The 22,785-nt window shown below is 37.4% G+C and overlaps 1 protein-coding gene and 1 long non-coding RNA gene across 8 annotated transcripts in view; one reads left to right on the forward strand and one right to left on the reverse strand.

Annotated features, from left to right (window-relative positions):
- Positions 1-21,925, reverse strand: part of LOC137839651 (uncharacterized) — a 29,989-nt gene extending 8,064 nt beyond the window's left edge. Inside the window, exon 1 of the long non-coding RNA XR_011085689.1 lies at positions 13-21,925. This is a non-coding gene — a long non-coding RNA (uncharacterized lncRNA). The remainder of the gene's footprint in view (positions 1-12) is intronic.
- Positions 1-22,785, forward strand: part of lama5 (laminin, alpha 5) — a 463,481-nt gene that overhangs the window by 229,091 nt on the left and 211,605 nt on the right. The window lies entirely within an intron of this gene.

Consider the following 22,785-nt stretch of genomic DNA (forward strand, 5'->3'; position numbering starts at 1 on the left):
ACCGGAAGTGACCCAAATCAAACCGGAAATGACCATATTTCAACATTAAGTGCCCTAAATACCTACATTTGCGCTAACTTTTGCAAATTTTGCCCGATTAAACCCATTTCAACATTTTAACCCCAAAAGTGAACCTCCTGAAGCCGTTTCTTTCCTTTTGTTCCAAATTTCAGAAACTTTTGGTGCAATTTTTTTTTCTTTTAATTCCCATTCATTCTCTATTAGGATTCAAGATTTGCTCTAACTTCTACATTTTTTAACCGATTCAACTCGTTCCAACTTTCAACTGTTCCTCTTTTGCCTTCCTATTCCACAACTTCCCACTTACCAAAAATTCTCTACAATTTTGTTTTTCTACTCTAATTTCTACATTTTCAACTTATTCAACCCATTCCACCTTTCAACTGTTCATCATTTTCCTACCTATTCCACAACTTCCCACTTACCCAAAATTCCAAATTTTCAATTTTGAAATTCACACCCAATTTTCCCAAATTTCCTTTTTCCCTTGTAATTTCTACATTTTTCAACCGATTCAACTCTTTTCAACATCATTCTGCAACATTCCCCAAGTATTTATTCAACCTCTTCACCTTCACACGCAATTTCTTCAGGAATTGCAAATTCTAGTTATTATTAGTGTGAAGGTGAAGACCTTCACACTATTGTTATTGCTGTCCTTTATTATTATTATTATTATTAGTGTGAAGGTGAAGACCTTCACACTATTGTTATTGCTGTCCTTTATTATTATTATTATTATTATTATTATTATTATTATTCTACTTATTCCGCTCACTTTTTTGACGCTTAACTCCTTCCACATACTTCAACCGATTCACTCCGTTCCACTTTTCACTTATTCCAAATATTCATGACACGGCTGCTTACATTTTTTTTGTTCGAAAAATTTTCCGTTTTCACAAAATTCACGATTTTGTGGCATTTTTTTCCCCATTCATTCTTAATGGCAGATTCAACATTTCACATTTTTGTTGTTCCAGTTTGAAATTCACTTATTTCAACACATTCAAATCACATTGGGGACATTCCCAAACTTGCCAAATTCAAAAATTTCACGTTTTCACTTTTAAAATTTGCACAAAATTTTGCAAAATTTCACAAAATTTAGTTTTTCACTTCTAGTTTCTACATTTTTCCACCGATTCAACTCGTTCCAACTTTCAACTGTTCATCTTTTGCCTACCTATTCCACACCTTCCCACTTAGCAAAATTTCCAAATTTTCAATTTTGAAATTCACACCAAATTTTCCCAAAATTTAGTTTTTCCCTTCTAATTTCTACATTTTTCAACCGATTCAACCCATTCCAACTTTATTCACTTTGTTCACCTTATGCTTACCATATTCACCCCCTTCACCCCCACTTCCACAATTCAACCCTTGACCCCACTTCCAGAGTGGCGGCCATCTTGGATTGACCCTGAAGTGCCCCAATGAACCCGGAATGAACTGGAAGTGCCCCAAATCAAACCGGAATTGACCCCAAATGAACCGGAAGTGACCTCAGGTAAACCGGAAGTGACGCCAAATCAAACCGGAAGTGACCCCAAATCAAACCGGAAGTGACCTTTTTAAACCGGAAGTGACCCCAAATAAACCGGAAGTGACCTCAGCTAGACCGGAAGTGCCTCTAATCAAACCGGAAGTGACCTAAATAGACCGGAAGTGCCTCTAATCAAACCGGAAGTGACCTAAATAGACCGGAAGTGACCCAAATCAAACCGGAAGTGACCCCAAATGAACCGGAAGTGACCTCAGCTAAACCGGAAGTGACCCCAAATCAAACCGGAAGTGACCTTTTTAAACCGGAAGTGACCTTTTTAAACCGGAAGTGACCACAAATAAACCGGAAGTGACCTCAGCTAGACCGGAAGTGCCTCTATTCAAACCGGAAGTGACTCAAATAGACCGGAAGTGACCCAAATCAAACCGGAAGTGACCATATTTCAACATTAAGTGCCCAAAATACCTACATTTGCGCTAACTTTTGCAACTTTTGACCGATTAAACCCGTTTCTACATTTTAACCCCAAAAGTGAACCTCCTGAAGCCGTTTTTTTCCTTTTGTTCCAAATTTCAAAAGATTTTGGCGCAATTTTTTTTTCTTTTAATTCCCATTCATTCTTTATTAGGATTCAAGATTTGCTCTAACTTCTACATTTTTTAACCGATTCAACTCGTTCCAACTTTCAACTGTTCAATTTTGGTTTTCTACTCTAATTTCTACTTTTTTCAACTTATTCAACCCATTCAACTTATTCAACCCATTCCACCTTTCAACTGTTCATCATTTTCCTACCTATTCCACAACTTCCCACTTACCCAAAATTCCAAATTTTCAGTTTTGAAATTCACACCCAATTTTCCCAAATTTCCTTTTCCCTTGTAATTTCTACATTTTTCAACCGATTCAACTCTTTTCAACATCATTCTGCAGCATTCCCCAAGTATTTATTCAACCTCTTCACCTTCACACGCAATTTCTTCAGGAATTGCAAATTCTAGTTATTATTATTATTCTACTTATTCCGCTCACTTTTTTGACGCTTAACTCCTTCCACATACTTCAACCGATTCACTCCGTTCCACTTTTCACTTATTCCAAATATTCATGACACGGCTGCTTACATTTTTTTTGTTCGAAAAATTTTCCGTTTTCACAAAATTCACGATTTTGTGGCATTTTTTTCCCCATTCATTCTTAATGGCAGATTCAACATTTCACATTTTTGTTGTTCCAGTTTGAAATTCACTCATTTCAACACATTCAAATCACATTGGGGACATTCCCAAACTTGCCAAATTCAAAAATTTCACGTTTTCACTTTTAAAATTTGCACAAAATTTTGCAAAATTTCACAAAATTTAGTTTTTCACTTCTAGTTTCTACATTTTTCCACCGATTCAACTCGTTCCAACTTTCAACTGTTCATCTTTTGCCTACCTATTCCACACCTTCCCACTTAGCAAAATTTCCAAATTTTCAATTTTGAAATTCACACCAAATTTTCCCAAAATTTAGTTTTTCCCTTCTAATTTCTACATTTTTCAACCGATTAAACCCATTCCAACTTTATTCACTTTGTTCACCTTATGCTTACCATATTCACCCCCTTCACCCCCACTTCCACAATTCAACCCTTGACCCCCACTTCCAGAGTGGCGGCCATCTTGGATTGACCCTGAAGTGCACCAATGAACCCGGAATGAACTGGAAGTGCCCCAAATCAAACCGGAATTGACCCCAAATGAACCGGAAGTGACCTCAGGTAAACCGGAAGTGACCCCAAATCAAACCGGAAGTGACCCCAAATCAAACCGGAAGTGACCTTTTTAAACCGGAAGTGACCCCAAATAAACCGGAAGTGACCTCAGCTAGACCGGAAGTGCCTCTAATCAAACCGGAAGTGACCCAAATAGACCGGAAGTGACCCAAATCAAACCGGAAGTGACCATATTTCTACATTAAGTGCCCTAAATACATACATTTGCACTAACTTTCGCAAATTTTGCCCGATTAAACCCGTTTCAACATTTTAACCCCAAAAGTGAACCTCCTGAAGCCTTTTTTTTCCTTTTGTCCCAAATTTCAAAAAATTTTCGTGCAATTTTTTTTTCTTTTAATTCCCATTCATTCTCTATTAGGATTCAAGTTTTGCTCTAACTTCTACATTTTTTAACCGATTTAATTCGTTCCAACTTTCAACTGTTCATCTTTTGCCTTCCTATTCCACAATTTCCCACTTACCAAAAATTCTCTGCAATTTTGTTTTTCTACTCTAATTTCTACATTTTTCAACTTATTCAAGCCATTCCACCTTTCAACTGTTCATTATTTTCCTACCTATTCCACAACTTCCCACTTACCCAAAATTCCAAATTTTCAATTTTGAAATTCACACCCAATTTTCCCAAATTTCCTTTTTCCCTTGTAATTTCTACATTTTTCAACCGATTCAACTCTTTTCAACATCATTCTGCAACATTCCCAAAGTATTTATTCAACCTCTTCACCTTCACACGCAATTTCTTCAGGAATTGCAAATTCTAGTTATTATTATTCTACTTATTCCGCTCACTTTTTTGACGCTTAACTCCTTCCACATACTTCAACCGATTCACTCCGTTCCACTTTTCACTTATTCCAAATATTCATGACACGGCTGCTTACATTTTTTTTGTTCGAAAAATTTTCCGTTTTCACAAAATTCACGATTTTGTGGCATTTTTTTCCCCATTCATTCTTAATGGCAGATTCAACATTTCACATTTTTGTTGTTCCAGTTTGAAATTCACTTATTTCAACACATTCAAATCACATTGGGGACATTCCCAAACTTGCCAAATTCAAAAATTTCACGTTTTCACTTTTAAAATTTGCACAAAATTTTGCAAAATTTCACAAAATTTAGTTTTTCACTTCTAGTTTCTACATTTTTCCACCGATTCAACTCGTTCCAACTTTCAACTGTTCATCTTTTGCCTACCTATTCCACACCTTCCCACTTAGCAAAATTTCCAAATTTTCAATTTTGAAATTCACACCAAATTTTCCCAAAATTTAGTTTTTCCCTTCTAATTTCTACATTTTTCAACCGATTCAACCCATTCCAACTTTATTCACTTTGTTCACCTTATGCTTACCTTATTCACCCCCTTCACCCCCACTTCCACAATTCAACCCTTGACCCCCACTTCCAGAGTGGCGGCCATCTTGGATTGACCCTGAAGTGCCCCAATGAACCCGGAATGAACTGGAAGTGCCCCAAATCAAACCGGAATTGACCCCAAATGAACCGGAAGTGACCTCAGGTAAACCGGAAGTGACCCCAAATCAAACCGGAAGTGACCCCAAATCAAACCGGAAGTGACCTTTTTAAACCGGAAGTGACCCCAAATAAACCGGAAGTGACCTCAGTTAGACCGGAAGTGCCTCTAATCAAACCGGAAGTGACCTAAATAGACCGGAAGTGCCTCTAATCAAACCGGAAGTGACCTAAATAGACCGGAAGTGACCCAAATCAAACCGGAAGTGACCCCAAATCAAACCGGAAGTGACCTTTTTAAACCGGAAGTGACCTTTTTAAACCGGAAGTGACCTCAGCTAGACCGGAAGTGCCTCTAATCAAACCGGAAGTGACCCAAATAGACCGGAAGTGACCCAAATCAAACCGGAAGTGACCATATTTCAACATTAAGTGCCCAAAATACCTACATTTGCGCTAACTTTTGCAAATTTTGACCGATTAAACCCGTTTCTACATTTTAACCCCAAAAGTGAACCTCCTGAAGCCGTTTTTTTCTTTTTGTTCCAAATTTCAAAAGATTTTGGCGCAATTTTTTTTTCTTTTAATTCCCATTCATTCTTTATTAGGATTCAAGATTTGCTCTAACTTCTACATTTTTTAACCGATTCAACTCGTTCCAACTTTCAACTGTTCAATTTTGGTTTTCTACTCTAATTTCTACTTTTTTCAACTTATTCAACCCATTCAACTTATTCAACCCATTCCACCTTTCAACTGTTCATCATTTTCCTACCTATTCCACAACTTCCCACTTACCCAAAATTCCAAATTTTCAGTTTTGAAATTCACACCCAATTTTCCCAAATTTCCTTTTCCCTTGTAATTTCTACATTTTTCAACCGATTCAACTCTTTTCAACATCATTCTGCAGCATTCCCCAAGTATTTATTCAACCTCTTCACCTTCACACGCAATTTCTTCAGGAATTGCAAATTCTAGTTATTATTAGTGTGAAGGTGAAGACCTTCACACTATTGTTATTGCTGTCCTTTATTATTATTATTAGTGTGAAGGTGAAGACCTTCACACTATTGTTATTGCTGTCCTTTATTATTATTATTATTATTATTCTACTTATTCCGCTCACTTTTTTGACGCTTAACTCCTTCCACATACTTCAACCGATTCACTCCGTTCCACTTTTCACTTATTCCAAATATTCATGACACGGCTGCTTACATTTTTTTTGTTCGAAAAATTTTCCGTTTTCACAAAATTCACGATTTTGTGGCATTTTTTTCCCCATTCATTCTTAATGGCAGATTCAACATTTCACATTTTTGTTGTTCCAGTTTGAAATTCACTTATTTCAACACATTCAAATCACATTGGGGACATTCCCAAACTTGCCAAATTCAAAAATTTCACGTTTTCACTTTTAAAATTTGCACAAAATTTTGCAAAATTTCACAAAATTTAGTTTTTCACTTCTAGTTTCTACATTTTTCCACCGATTCAACTCGTTCCAACTTTCAACTGTTCATCTTTTGCCTACCTATTCCACACCTTCCCACTTAGCAAAATTTCCAAATTTTCAATTTTGAAATTCACACCAAATTTTCCCAAAATTTAGTTTTTCCCTTCTAATTTCTACATTTTTCAACCGATTCAACCCATTCCAACTTTATTCACTTTGTTCACCTTATGCTTACCATATTCACCCCCTTCACCCCCACTTCCACAATTCAACCCTTGACCCCCACTTCCAGAGTGGCGGCCATCTTGGATTGACCCTGAAGTGCCCCAATGAACCCGGAATGAACTGGAAGTGCCCCAAATCAAACCGGAATTGACCCCAAATGAACCGGAAGTGACCTCAGGTAAACCGGAAGTGACCCCAAATCAAACCGGAAGTGACCCCAAATCAAACCGGAAGTGACCTTTTTCAACCGGAAGTGACATTTTTCAACCGGAAGTGACCCCAAATAAACCGGAAGTGACCGTAGCTGGACCGGAAGTGCCTCTAATCAAACCGGAAGTGACCCAAATCAAACCGGAAATGACCATATTTCAACATTAAGTGCCCTAAATACCTACATTTGCGCTAACTTTTGCAAATTTTGCCCGATTAAACCCATTTCAACATTTTAACCCCAAAAGTGAACCTCCTGAAGCCGTTTCTTTCCTTTTGTTCCAAATTTCAGAAACTTTTGGTGCAATTTTTTTTTCTTTTAATTCCCATTCATTGTCTATTAGGATTCAAGATTTGCTCTAACTTCTACATTTTTTAACCGATTCAACTCGTTCCAACTTTCAACTGTTCCTCTTTTGCCTTCATATTCCACAACTTCCCACTTACCAAAAATTCTCTACAATTTTGTTTTTCTACTCTAATTTCTACATTTTCAACGTATTCAACCCATTCCACCTTTCAACTGTTCATCATTTTCCTACCTATTCCACAACTTCCCACTTACCCAAAATTCCAAATTTTCAATTTCTAAATTCACACCCAATTTTCCCAAATTTCCTTTTTCCCTTGTAATTTCTACATTTTTCAACCGATTCAACCCTTTTCAACATCATTCTGCAACATTCCCCAAGTATTTATTCAACCTCTTCACCTTCACACGCAATTTCTTCAGGAATTGCAAATTCTAGTTATTATTATTATTCTACTTATTCCGCTCACTTTTTTGACGCTTAACTCCTTCCACATACTTCAACCGATTCACTCCGTTCCACTTTTCACTTATTCCAAATATTCATGACACGGCTGCTTACATTTTTTTTGTTCGAAAAATTTTCCGTTTTCACAAAATTCACGATTTTGTGGCATTTTTTTCCCCATTCATTCTTAATGGCAGATTCAACATTTCACATTTTTGTTGTTCCAGTTTGAAATTCACTTATTTCAACACATTCAAATCACATTGGGGACATTCCCAAACTTGCCAAATTCAAAAATTTCACGTTTTCACTTTTAAAATTTGCACAAAATTTTGCAAAATTTCACAAAATTTAGTTTTTCACTTCTAGTTTCTACATTTTTCCACCGATTCAACTCGTTCCAACTTTCAACTGTTCATCTTTTGCCTACCTATTCCACACCTTCCCACTTAGCAAAATTTCCAAATTTTCAATTTTGAAATTCACACCAAATTTTCCCAAAATTTAGTTTTTCCCTTCTAATTTCTACATTTTTCAACCGATTCAACCCATTCCAACTTTATTCACTTTGTTCACCTTATGCTTACCATATTCACCCCCTTCACCCCCACTTCCACAATTCAACCCTTGACCCCCACTTCCAGAGTGGCGGCCATCTTGGATTGACCCTGAAGTGCCCCAATGAACCCGGAATGAACTGGAAGTGCCCCAAATCAAACCGGAATTGACCCCAAATGAACCGGAAGTGACCTCAGGTAAACCGGAAGTGACCCCAAATCAAACCGGAAGTGACCCCAAATCAAACCGGAAGTGACCTTTTTAAACCGGAAGTGACCCCAAATAAACCGGAAGTGACCTCAGCTAGACCGGAAGTGCCTCTAATCAAACCGGAAGTGACCCAAATAGACCGGAAGTGACCAAATCAAACCGGAAGTGACCATATTTCAACATTAAGTGCCCAAAATACCTACATTTGCGCTAACTTTTGCAAATTTTGCCCGATTAAACCCGTTTCTACATTTTAACCCCAAAAGTGAACCTCCTGAAGCCGTTTTTTTTCCTTTTGTTCCAAATTTCAAAAGATTTTGGCGCAATTTTTTTTTCTTTTAATTCCCATTCATTCTTTATTAGGATTCAAGATTTGCTCTAACTTCTACATTTTTTAACCGATTCAACTCGTTCCAACTTTCAACTGTTCAATTTTGGTTTTCTACTCTAATTTCTACTTTTTTCAACTTATTCAACCCATTCAACTTATTCAACCCATTCCACCTTTCAACTGTTCATCTTTTTCCTACCTATTCCACAACTTCCCACTTACCCAAAATTCCAAAATTTCAGTTTTGAAATTCACACCCAATTTTCCCAAATTTCCTTTTCCCTTGTAATTTCTACATTTTTCAACCGATTCAACTCTTTTCAACATCATTCTGCAGCATTCCCCAAGTATTTATTCAACCTCTTCACCTTCACACGCAATTTCTTCAGGAATTGCAAATTCTAGTTAGTGTGAAGGTGAAGACCTTCACACTATTGTTATTGCTGTCCTTTATTATTAGTGTGAAGGTGAAGACCTTCACACTATTGTTATTGCTGTCCTTTATTATTAGTGTGAAGGTGAAGACCTTCACACTATTGTTATTGCTGTCCTTTATTATTATTATTATTATTATTATTATTATTCTACTTATTCCGCTCACTTTTTTGACGCTTAACTCCTTCCACATACTTCAACCGATTCACTCCGTTCCACTTTTCACTTATTCCAAATATTCATGACACGGCTGCTTACATTTTTTTTGTTCGAAAAATTTTCCGTTTTCACAAAATTCACGATTTTGTGGCATTTTTTTCCCCATTCATTCTTAATGGCAGATTCAACATTTCACATTTTTGTTGTTCCAGTTTGAAATTCACTTATTTCAACACATTCAAATCACATTGGGGACATTCCCAAACTTGCCAAATTCAAAAATTTCACGTTTTCACTTTTAAAATTTGCACAAAATTTTGAAAAATTTCACAAAATTTAGTTTTTCACTTCTAGTTTCTACATTTTTCCACCGATTCAACTCGTTCCAACTTTCAACTGTTCATCTTTTGCCTACCTATTCCACACCTTCCCACTTAGCAAAATTTCCAAATTTTCAATTTTGAAATTCACACCAAATTTTCCCAAAATTTAGTTTTTTCCCTTCTAATTTCTACATTTTTCAACCGATTCAACCCATTCCAACTTTATTCACTTTGTTCACCTTATGCTTACCATATTCACCCCCTTCACCCTCACTTCCACAATTCAACCCTTGACCCCCACTTCCAGAGTGGCGGCCATCTTGGATTGACCCTGAAGTGCCCCAATGAACCCGGAATGAACTGGAAGTGCCCCAAATCAAACCGGAATTGACCCCAAATGAACCGGAAGTGACCTCAGGTAAACCGGAAGTGACCCCAAATCAAACCGGAAGTGACCCCAAATCAAACCGGAAGTGACCTTTTTCAACCGGAAGTGACCTTTTTAAACCGGAAGTGACCCCAAATAAACCGGAAGTGACCTGAGCTAGACCGGAAGTGCCTCTAATCAAACCGGAAGTGACCCAAATCAAACCGGAAATGACCATATTTCAACATTAAGTGCCCTAATTACCTACATTTGCGCTAACTTTTGCAAATTTTGCCCGATTAAACCCATTTCAACATTTTAACCCCAAAAGTGAACCTCCTGAAGCCGTTTCTTTCCTTTTGTTCCAAATTTCAGAAACTTTTGGTGCAATTTTTTTTTCTTTTAATTCCCATTCATTCTCTATTAGGATTCAAGATTTGCTCTAACTTCTACATTTTTTAACCGATTCAACTCGTTCCAACTTTCAACTGTTCCTCTTTTGCCTTCCTATTCCACAACTTCCCACTTACCAAAAATTCTCTACAATTTTGTTTTTCTACTCTAATTTCTACATTTTCAACTTATTCAACCCATTCCACCTTTCAACTGTTCATCATTTTCCTACCTATTCCACAACTTCCCACTTACCCAAAATTCCAAATTTTCAATTTTGAAATTCACACCCAATTTTCCCAAATTTCCTTTTTCCCTTGTAATTTCTACATTTTTCAACCGATTCAACTCTTTTCAACATCATTCTGCAACATTCCCCAAGTATTTATTCAACCTCTTCACCTTCACACGCAATTTCTTCAGGAATTGCAAATTCTAGTTATTATTATTATTATTCTACTTATTCCGCTCACTTTTTTGACGCTTAACTCCTTCCACATACTTCAACCGATTCACTCCGTTCCACTTTTCACTTATTCCAAATATTCATGACACGGCTGCTTACATTTTTTTTGTTCGAAAAATTTTCCGTTTTCACAAAATTCACGATTTTGTGGCATTTTTTTCCCCATTCATTCTTAATGGCAGATTCAACATTTCACATTTTTGTTGTTCCAGTTTGAAATTCACTTATTTCAACACATTCAAATCACATTGGGGACATTCCCAAACTTGCCAAATTCAAAAATTTCACGTTTTCACTTTTAAAATTTGCACAAAATTTTGCAAAATTTCACAAAATTTAGTTTTTCACTTCTAGTTTCTACATTTTTCCACCGATTCAACTCGTTCCAACTTTCAACTGTTCATCTTTTGCCTACCTATTCCACACCTTCCCACTTAGCAAAATTTCCAAATTTTCAATTTTGAAATTCACACCAAATTTTCCCAAAATTTAGTTTTTCCCTTCTAATTTCTACATTTTTCAACCGATTCAACCCATTCCAACTTTATTCACTTTGTTCACCTTATGCTTACCATATTCACCCCCTTCACCCCCACTTCCACAATTCAACCCTTGACCCCCACTTCCAGAGTGGCGGCCATCTTGGATTGACCCTGAAGTGCCCCAATGAACCCGGAATGAACTGGAAGTGCCCCAAATCAAACCGGAATTGACCCCAAATGAACCGGAAGTGACCTCAGGTAAACCGGAAGTGACCCCAAATCAAACCGGAAGTGACCCCAAATCAAACCGGAAGTGACCTTTTTAAACCGGAAGTGACCCCAAATAAACCGGAAGTGACCTCAGCTAGACCGGAAGTGCCTCTAATCAAACCGGAAGTGACCTAAATAGACCGGAAGTGCCTCTAATCAAACCGGAAGTGACCTTAATAGACCGGAAGTGACCCAAATCAAACCGGAAGTGACCCCAAATGAACCGGAAGTGACCTCAGGTAAACCGGAAGTGACCCCAAATCAAACCGGAAGTGACCTTTTTAAACCGGAAGTGACCTTTTTCAACCGGAAGTGACCCCAAATAAACCGGAAGTGACCTCAGCTGGACCGGACGTGCCTCTAATCAAACCGGAAGTGACCCAAATCAAACCGGAAATGACCATATTTCAACATTAAGTGCCCTAAATACCTACATTTGTGCTAACTTTTGCAAATTTTGCCCGATTAAACCCATTTCAACATTTTAACCCCAAAAGTGAACCTCCTGAAGCCGTTTCTTTCCTTTTGTTCCAAATTTCAGAAACTTTTGGTGCATTTTTTTTTCTTTTAATTCCCATTCATTCTCTATTAGGATTCAAGATTTGCTCTAACTTCTACATTTTTTAACCGATTCAACTCGTTCCAACTTTCAACTGTTCCTCTTTTGCCTTCCTATTCCACAACTTCCCACTTACCAAAAATTCTCTACAATTTTGTTTTTCTACTCTAAATTCTACATTTTCAACTTATTCAACCCATTCCACCTTTCAACTGTTCATCATTTTCCTACCTATTCCACAACTTCCCACTTACCCAAAATTCCAAATTTTCAATTTTGAAATTCACACCCAATTTTCCCAAATTTCCTTTTTCCCTTGTAATTTCTACATTTTTCAACCGATTCAACTCTTTTCAACATCATTCTGCAACATTCCCCAAGTATTTATTCAACCTCTTCACCTTCACACGCAATTTCTTCAGGAATTGCAAATTCTAGTTATTATTATTATTATTATTCTACTTATTCCGCTCACTTTTTTGACGCTTAACTCCTTCCACATACTTCAACCGATTCACTCCGTTCCACTTTTCACTTATTCCAAATATTCATGACACGGCTGCTTACATTTTTTTTGTTCGAAAAATTTTCCGTTTTCACAAAATTCACGATTTTGTGGCATTTTTTTCCCCATTCATTCTTAATGGCAGATTCAACATTTCACATTTTTGTTGTTCCAGTTTGAAATTCACTTATTTCAACACATTCAAATCACATTGGGGACATTCCCAAACTTGCCAAATTCAAAAATTTCACGTTTTCACTTTTAAAATTTGCACAAAATTTTGCAAAATTTCACAAAATTTAGTTTTTCACTTCTAGTTTCTACATTTTTCCACCGATTCAACTCGTTCCAACTTTCAACTGTTCATCTTTTGCCTACCTATTCCACACCTTCCCACTTAGCAAAATTTCCAAATTTTCAATTTTGAAATTCACACCAAATTTTCCCAAAATTTAGTTTTTCCCTTCTAATTTCTACATTTTTCAACCGATTCAACCCATTCCAACTTTATTCACTTTGTTCACCTTATGCTTACCATATTCACCCCCTTCACCCCCACTTCCACAATTCAACCCTTGACCCCCACTTCCAGAGTGGCGGCCATCTTGGATTGACCCTGAAGTGCCCCAATGAACCCGGAATGAACTGGAAGTGCCCCAAATCAAACCGGAATTGACCCCAAATGAACCGGAAGTGACCTCAGGTAAACCGGAAGTGACCCCAAATCAAACCGGAAGTGACCCCAAATCAAACCGGAAGTGACCTTTTTAAACCGGAAGTGACCCCAAATAAACCGGAAGTGACCTCAGCTAGACCGGAAGTGCCTCTAATCAAACCGGAAGTGACCCAAATAGACCGGAAGTGACCAAATCAAACCGGAAGTGACCATATTTCAACATTAAGTGCCCAAAATACCTACATTTGCGCTAACTTTTGCAAATTTTGCCCGATTAAACCCGTTTCTACATTTTAACCCCAAAAGTGAACCTCCTGAAGCCGTTTTTTTTCCTTTTGTTCCAAATTTCAAAAGATTTTGGCGCAATTTTTTTTTCTTTTAATTCCCATTCATTCTTTATTAGGATTCAAGATTTGCTCTAACTTCTACATTTTTTAACCGATTCAACTCGTTCCAACTTTCAACTGTTCAATTTTGGTTTTCTACTCTAATTTCTACTTTTTTCAACTTATTCAACCCATTCAACTTATTCAACCCATTCCACCTTTCAACTGTTCATCTTTTTCCTACCTATTCCACAACTTCCCACTTACCCAAAATTCCAAAATTTCAGTTTTGAAATTCACACCCAATTTTCCCAAATTTCCTTTTCCCTTGTAATTTCTACATTTTTCAACCGATTCAACTCTTTTCAACATCATTCTGCAGCATTCCCCAAGTATTTATTCAACCTCTTCACCTTCACACGCAATTTCTTCAGGAATTGCAAATTCTAGTTAGTGTGAAGGTGAAGACCTTCACACTATTGTTATTGCTGTCCTTTATTATTAGTGTGAAGGTGAAGACCTTCACACTATTGTTATTGCTGTCCTTTATTATTATTATTATTATTATTCTACTTATTCCGCTCACTTTTTTGACGCTTAACTCCTTCCACATACTTCAACCGATTCACTCCGTTCCACTTTTCACTTATTCCAAATATTCATGACACGGCTGCTTACATTTTTTTTGTTCGAAAAATTTTCCGTTTTCACAAAATTCACGATTTTGTGGCATTTTTTTCCCCATTCATTCTTAATGGCAGATTCAACATTTCACATTTTTGTTGTTCCAGTTTGAAATTCACTTATTTCAACACATTCAAATCACATTGGGGACATTCCCAAACTTGCCAAATTCAAAAATTTCACGTTTTCACTTTTAAAATTTGCACAAAATTTTGCAAAATTTCACAAAATTTAGTTTTTCACTTCTAGTTTCTACATTTTTCCACCGATTCAACTCGTTCCAACTTTCAACTGTTCATCTTTTGCCTACCTATTCCACACCTTCCCACTTAGCAAAATTTCCAAATTTTCAATTTTGAAATTCACACCAAATTTTCCCAAAATTTAGTTTTTCCCTTCTAATTTCTACATTTTTCAACCGATTCAACCCATTCCAACTTTATTCACTTTGTTCACCTTATGCTTACCATATTCACCCCCTTCACCCCCACTTCCACAATTCAACCCTTGACCCCCACTTCCAGAGTGGCGGCCATCTTGGATTGACCCTGAAGTGCCCCAATGAACCCGGAATGAACTGGAAGTGCCCCAAATCAAACCGGAATTGACCCCAAATGAACCGGAAGTGACCTCAGGTAAACCGGAAGTGACCCCAAATCAAACCGGAAGTGACCCCAAATCAAACCGGAAGTGACCTTTTTAAACCGGAAGTGACCCCAAATAAACCGGAAGTGACCTCAGCTAGACCGGAAGTGCCTCTAATCAAACCGGAAGTGACCTAAATAGACCGGAAGTGCCTCTAATCAAACCGGAAGTGACCTTAATAGACCGGAAGTGACCCAAATCAAACCGGAAGTGACCCCAAATGAACCGGAAGTGACCTCAGGTAAACCGGAAGTGACCCCAAATCAAACCGGAAGTGACCTTTTTAAACCGGAAGTGACCTTTTTCAACCGGAAGTGACCCCAAATAAACCGGAAGTGACCTCAGCTGGACCGGACGTGCCTCTAATCAAACCGGAAGTGACCCAAATCAAACCGGAAATGACCATATTTCAACATTAAGTGCCCTAAATACCTACATTTGTGCTAACTTTTGCAAATTTTGCCCGATTAAACCCATTTCAACATTTTAACCCCAAAAGTGAACCTCCTGAAGCCGTTTCTTTCCTTTTGTTCCAAATTTCAGAAACTTTTGGTGCATTTTTTTTTCTTTTAATTCCCATTCATTCTCTATTAGGATTCAAGATTTGCTCTAACTTCTACATTTTTTAACCGATTCAACTCGTTCCAACTTTCAACTGTTCCTCTTTTGCCTTCCTATTCCACAACTTCCCACTTACCAAAAATTCTCTACAATTTTGTTTTTCTACTCTAAATTCTACATTTTCAACTTATTCAACCCATTCCACCTTTCAACTGTTCATCATTTTCCTACCTATTCCACAACTTCCCACTTACCCAAAATTCCAAATTTTCAATTTTGAAATTCACACCCAATTTTCCCAAATTTCCTTTTTCCCTTGTAATTTCTACATTTTTCAACCGATTCAACTCTTTTCAACATCATTCTGCAACATTCCCCAAGTATTTATTCAACCTCTTCACCTTCACACGCAATTTCTTCAGGAATTGCAAATTCTAGTTATTATTATTATTCTACTTATTCCGCTCACTTTTTTGACGCTTAACTCCTTCCACATACTTCAACCGATTCACTCCGTTCCACTTTTCACTTATTCCAAATATTCATGACACGGCTGCTTACATTTTTTTTGTTCGAAAAATTTTCCGTTTTCACAAAATTCACGATTTTGTGGCATTTTTTTCCCCATTCATTCTTAATGGCAGATTCAACATTTCACATTTTTGTTGTTCCAGTTTGAAATTCACTTATTTCAACACATTCAAATCACATTGGGGACATTCCCAAACTTGCCAAATTCAAAAATTTCACGTTTTCACTTTTAAAATTTGCACAAAATTTTGCAAAATTTCACAAAATTTAGTTTTTCACTTCTAGTTTCTACATTTTTCCACCGATTCAACTCGTTCCAACTTTCAACTGTTCATCTTTTGCCTACCTATTCCACACCTTCCCACTTAGCAAAATTTCCAAATTTTCAATTTTGAAATTCACACCAAATTTTCCCAAAATTTAGTTTTTCCCTTCTAATTTCTACATTTTTCAACCGATTCAACCCATTCCAACTTTATTCACTTTGTTCACTTTATGCTTACCATATTCACCCCCTTCACCCCCACTTCCACAATTCAACCCTTGACCCCCACTTCCAGAGTGGCGGCCATCTTGGATTGACCCTGAAGTGCCCCAATGAACCCGGAATGAACTGGAAGTGCCCCAAATCAAACCGGAATTGACCCCAAATGAACCGGAAGTGACCTCAGGTAAACCGGAAGTGACCCCAAATCAAACCGGAAGTGACCCCAAATCAAACCGGAAGTGACCTTTTTTAACCGGAAGTGACCTTTCTCAACCGGAAGTGACCCAAATAAACCGGAAGTGACCTCAGCTGGACCGGAAGTGCCTCTAATCAAACCGGAAGTGACCCAAATCAAACCGGAAATGACCATATTTCAACATTAAGTGCCCTAAATACCTACATTTGCGCTAACTTTTGCAAATTTTGCCCGATTAAACCCATTTCAACATTTTAACCCCAAAAGTGAACCTCCTGAAGCCGTTTCTTTCCTTTTGTTCCAAATTTCAGAAACTTTTGGTGCAATTTTTTTTTCTTTTAATTCCCATTCATTCTTTATTAGGATTCAAGATTTGCTCTAACTTCTACATTTTTTAACCGATTCAACTCGTTCCAACTTTCAACTGTTCCTCTTTTGCCTTCCTATTCCACAACTTCCCACTTACCAAAAATTCTCTACAATTTTGTTTTTCTACTCTAATTTCTACATTTTCAACTTATTCAACCCATTCCACCTTTCAACTGTTCATCATTTTCCTACCTATTCCACAACTTCCCACTTACCCAAAATTCCAAATTTTCAGTTTTGAAATTCACACCCAATTTTCCCAAATTTCCTTTTCCCTTGTAATTTCTACATTTTTCAACCGATTCAACTCTTTTCAACATCATTCTGCAGCATTCCTTAAGTATTTATTCAACCTCTTCACCTTCACACGCAATTTCTTCAGGAATTGCAAATTCTAGTTATTATTATTATTATTCTACTTATTCCGCTCACTTTTTTGACGCTTAACTCCTTCCACATACTTCAACCGATTCACTCCGTTCCACTTTTCACTTATTCCAAATATTCATGACACGGCTGCTTACATTTTTTTTGTTCGAAAAATTTTCCGTTTTCACAAAATTCACGATTTTGTGGCATTTTTTTCCCCATTCATTCTTAATGGCAGATTCAACATTTCACATTTTTGTTGTTCCAGTTTGAAATTCACTTATTTCAACACATTCAAATCACATTGGGGACATTCCCAAACTTGCCAAATTCAAAAATTTCACGTTTTCACTTTTAAAATTTGCACAAAATTTTGCAAAATTTCACAAAATTTAGTTTTTCACTTCTAGTTTCTACATTTTTCCACCGATTCAACTCGTTCCAACTTTCAACTGTTCATCTTTTGCCTACCTATTCCACACCTTCCCACTTAGCAAAATTTCCAAATTTTCAATTTTGAAATTCACACCAAATTTTCCCAAAATTTAGTTTTTCCCTTCTAATTTCTACATTTTTCAACCGATTCAACCCATTCCAACTTTATTCACTTTGTTCACCTTATGCTTACCATATTCACCCCCTTCACCCCCACTTCCACAATTCAACCCTTGACCCCCACTTCCAGAGTGGCGGCCATCTTGGATTGACCCTGAAGTGCCCCAATGAACCCGGAATGAACTGGAAGTGCCCCAAATCAAACCGGAATTGACCCCAAATGAACCGGAAGTGACCTCAGGTAAACCGGAAGTGACCCCAAATCAAACCGGAAGTGACCCCAAATCAAACCGGAAGTGACCTTTTTAAACCGGAAGTGACCCCAAATAAACCGGAAGTGACCTCAGCTAGACCGGAAGTGCCTCTAATCAAACCGGAAGTGACCTAAATAGACCGGAAGTGCCTGTAATCAAACCGGAAGTGACCTAAATAGACCGGAAGTGACCCAAATCAAACCGGAAGTGACCCCAAATGAACCGGAAGTGACCTCAGGTAAACCGGAAGTGACCCCAAATCAAACCGGAAGTTACCTTTTTAAACCGGAAGTGGCCTTTTTAAACCGGAAGTGACCCCAAATAAACCGGAAGTGACCTGAGCTAGACCGGAAGTGCCTCTAATCAAACCGGAAGTGACCCAAATCAAACCGGAAATGACCATATTTCAACATTAAGTGCCCTAATTACCTACATTTGCGCTAACTTTTGCAAATTTTGCCCGATTAAACCCATTTCAACATTTTAACCCCAAAAGTGAACCTCCTGAAGCCGTTTCTTTCCTTTTGTTCCAAATTTCAGAAACTTTTGGTGCAATTTTTTTTTCTTTTAATTCCCATTCATTCTCTATTAGGATTCAAGATTTGCTCTAACTTCTACATTTTTTAACCGATTCGACTCGTTCCAACTTTCAACTGTTCCTCTTTTGCCTTCCTATTCCACAACTTCCCACTTACCAAAAATTCTCTACAATTTTGTTTTTCTACTCTAATTTCTACATTTTCAACTTATTCAACCCATTCCACCTTTCAACTGTTCATCATTTTCCTACCTATTCCACAACTTCCCACTTACCCAAAATTCCAAATTTTCAATTTTGAAATTCACACCCAATTTTCCCAAATTTCCTTTTTCCCTTGTAATTTCTACATTTTTCAACCGATTCAACTCTTTTCAACATCATTCTGCAACATTCCCCAAGTATTTATTCAACCTCTTCACCTTCACACGCAATTTCTTCAGGAATTGCAAATTCTAGTTATTATTATTATTCTACTTATTCCGCTCACTTTTTTGACGCTTAACTCCTTCCACATACTTCAACCGATTCACTCCGTTCCACTTTTCACTTATTCCAAATATTCATGACACGGCTGCTTACATTTTTTTTGTTCGAAAAATTTTCCGTTTTCACAAAATTCACGATTTTGTGGCATTTTTTTCCCCATTCATTCTTAATGGCAGATTCAACATTTCACATTTTTGTTGTTCCAGTTTGAAATTCACTTATTTCAACACATTCAAATCACATTGGGGACATTCCCAAACTTGCCAAATTCAAAAATTTCACGTTTTCACTTTTAAAATTTGCACAAAATTTTGCAAAATTTCACAAAATTTAGTTTTTCACTTCTAGTTTCTACATTTTTCCACCGATTCAACTCGTTCCAACTTTCAACTGTTCATCTTTTGCCTACCTATTCCACACCTTCCCACTTAGCAAAATTTCCAAATTTTCAATTTTGAAATTCACACCAAATTTTCCCAAAATTTAGTTTTTCCCTTCTAATTTCTACATTTTTCAACCGATTCAACCCATTCCAACTTTATTCACTTTGTTCACCTTATGCTTACCATATTCACCCCCTTCACCCCCACTTCCACAATTCAACCCTTGACCCCCACTTCCAGAGTGGCGGCCATCTTGGATTGACCCTGAAGTGCCCCAATGAACCCGGAATGAACTGGAAGTGCCCCAAATCAAACCGGAATTGACCCCAAATGAACCGGAAGTGACCTCAGGTAAACCGGAAGTGACCCCAAATCAAACCGGAAGTGACCCCAAATCAAACCGGAAGTGACCTTTTTAAACCGGAAGTGACCCCAAATAAACCGGAAGTGACCTCAGCTAGACCGGAAGTGCCTCTAATCAAACCGGAAGTGACCTAAATAGGCCGGAAGTGCCTCTAATCAAACCGGAAGTGAGCTAAATAGACCGGAAGTGACCCAAATCAAACCGGAAGTGACCCCAAATGAACCGGAAGTGACCTCAGGTAAACCGGAAGTGACCCCAAATCAAACCGGAAGTGACCTTTTTCAACCGGAAGTGACCTTTTTAAACCGGAAGTGACCCCAAATAAACCGGAAGTGACCTCAGCTAGACCGGAAGTGCCTCTAATCAAACCGGAAGTGACCCAAATCAAACCGGAAGTGACCATATTTCAACATTAAGTGCCCTAAATACCTACATTTGCGCTAACTTTTGCAAATTTTGCCCGATTAAACCCATTTCAACATTTTAACCCCAAAAGTGAACCTCCTGAAGCCTTTTTTTTCCTTTTGTTCCAAATTTCAGAAACTTTTGGTGCAATTTTTTTTTCTTTTAATTCCCATTCATTCTCTATTAGGATTCAAGATTTGCTCTAACTTCTACATTTTTTAACTGATTCAACTCGTTCCAACTTTCAACTGTTCCTCTTTTGCCTTCCTATTCCACAACTTCCCACTTACCAAAAATTCTCTACAATTTTGTTTTTCTACTCTAATTTCTACATTTTCAACTTATTCAACCCATTCCACCTTTCAACTGTTCATCATTTTCCTACCTATTTCACAACTTCCCACTTACCCAAAATTCCAAATTTTCAATTTTGAAATTCACACCCAATTTTCCCAAATTTCCTTTTTCCCTTGTAATTTCTACGTTTTTCAACCGATTCAACTCTTTTCAACATCATTCTGCAACATTCCCCAAGTATTTATTCAACCTCTTCACCTTCACACGCAATTTCTTCAGGAATTGCAAATTCTAGTTATTATTATTCTACTTATTCCGCTCACTTTTTTGACGCTTAACTCCTTCCACATACTTCAACCGATTCACTCCGTTCCACTTTTCACTTATTCCAAATATTCATGACACGGCTGCTTACATTTTTTTTGTTCGAAAAATTTTCCGTTTTCACAAAATTCACGATTTTGTGGCATTTTTTTCCCCATTCATTCTTAATGGCAGATTCAACATTTCACATTTTTGTTGTTCCAGTTTGAAATTCACTTATTTCAACACATTCAAATCACATTGGGGACATTCCCAAACTTGCCAAATTCAAAAATTTCACATTTTCACTTTTAAAATTTGCACAAAATTTTGCAAAATTTCACAAAATTTAGTTTTTCACTTCTAGTTTCTACATTTTTCCACCGATTCAACTCGTTCCAACTTTCAACTGTTCATCTTTTGCCTACCTATTCCACACCTTCCCACTTAGCAAAATTTCCAAATTTTCAATTTTGAAATTCACACCAAATTTTCCCAAAATTTAGTTTTTCCCTTCTAATTTCTACATTTTTCAACCGATTCAACCCATTCCAACTTTATTCACTTTGTTCACCTTATGCTTACCGTATTCACCCCCTTCACCCCCACTTCCACAATTCAACCCTTGACCCCCACTTCCAGAGTGGCGGCCATCTTGGATTGACCCTGAAGTGCCCCAATGAACCCGGAATGAACTGGAAGTGCCCCAAATCAAACCGGAATTGACCCCAAATGAACCGGAAGTGACCTCAGGTAAACCGGAAGTGACCTTTTTAAACCAGAAAGGACCCCAAATAAACCGGAAGTGACCTCAGCTAGACCGGAAGTTCATCTAATCAAACCGGAAGTGACCCAAATCAAACCGGAAGTGACCTTATTTCAACATTAAGTGCCCTAAATAGCTACATTTTAGCTAATCATTCGGCATCATTCCCCAAGAAGTGATTCGAAGTCTTCGCCTTCACACGCAATTTCTCCAGAAATTGCATTTTCTAGTTAAAAGGTGCTCCTTCATTGTGTGCGCCTTATAGCGTGGAAAATACGGTATATCAATTCTACTTCTCTGATTTTTATTTTCCGCGGGTGGTTCTGAAACACATCTCCCGCGAAAAACGAGGGATCACTGTATCACACTGCCATGTTTGTCTGTCTTTACTTTACAAGACACAAACTTTTGTTTTAATTATTTTTTCACAGTTTGACAGAGCGCCCAAGGATCTTAGGCTAACTGTACACCGGATTAACACAATCAGTACCGGTTTGGAATTTATTTGATTTTTTTAAATTTTATTCATCTGGCCTTGGAAAAAAAATATTTCATTGAGAAGGTGCTGTGAAATATCTGAAAGATGGAGCTCATTCTCATTCACATGGCAAAGGGTGCACCGCTCCACAAGCTTTGCTATTGCATCCACAGGTGTATAGTATTATTACAAAACACAAGTCTATATTTGTATGACTTGGCGCGTCAGAGAACACAAACTCCAGCCGAATCGACAAAAACAGGTTAATTTAAGGCCATTGCATAAAAATGTGTCTTTAGTCGTGTCTTAAATGTTTCTACTGAGGTAGCAGTTCTGATATCTATCGGTAGGGCATTCCAAAGCTTTGGAGCCCGAATAGAAAATGCTCTCGACCAGGCTTCTCAATCTCAATTTACCTGAGGCAGAGTCTGGGTGAGGCTGGGCCGCATCAGGATTTCCACAAGAAAACCGCAGATAAAATATTCCAATGTTCTCAAATATCTTTATTTTTAACACAAATAATAAATTAAATAAATACATTAAAAATGAATAAAAAAATCAATCAATCTGTAATAATAAATAAAAAAATATTAATGATCATGCAGCAGA

The sequence above is a fragment of the Syngnathus scovelli genome, chromosome 2 (assembly GCF_024217435.2).
Source record: "Syngnathus scovelli strain Florida chromosome 2, RoL_Ssco_1.2, whole genome shotgun sequence".
Lineage (NCBI taxonomy): Eukaryota > Metazoa > Chordata > Actinopteri > Syngnathiformes > Syngnathidae > Syngnathus > Syngnathus scovelli.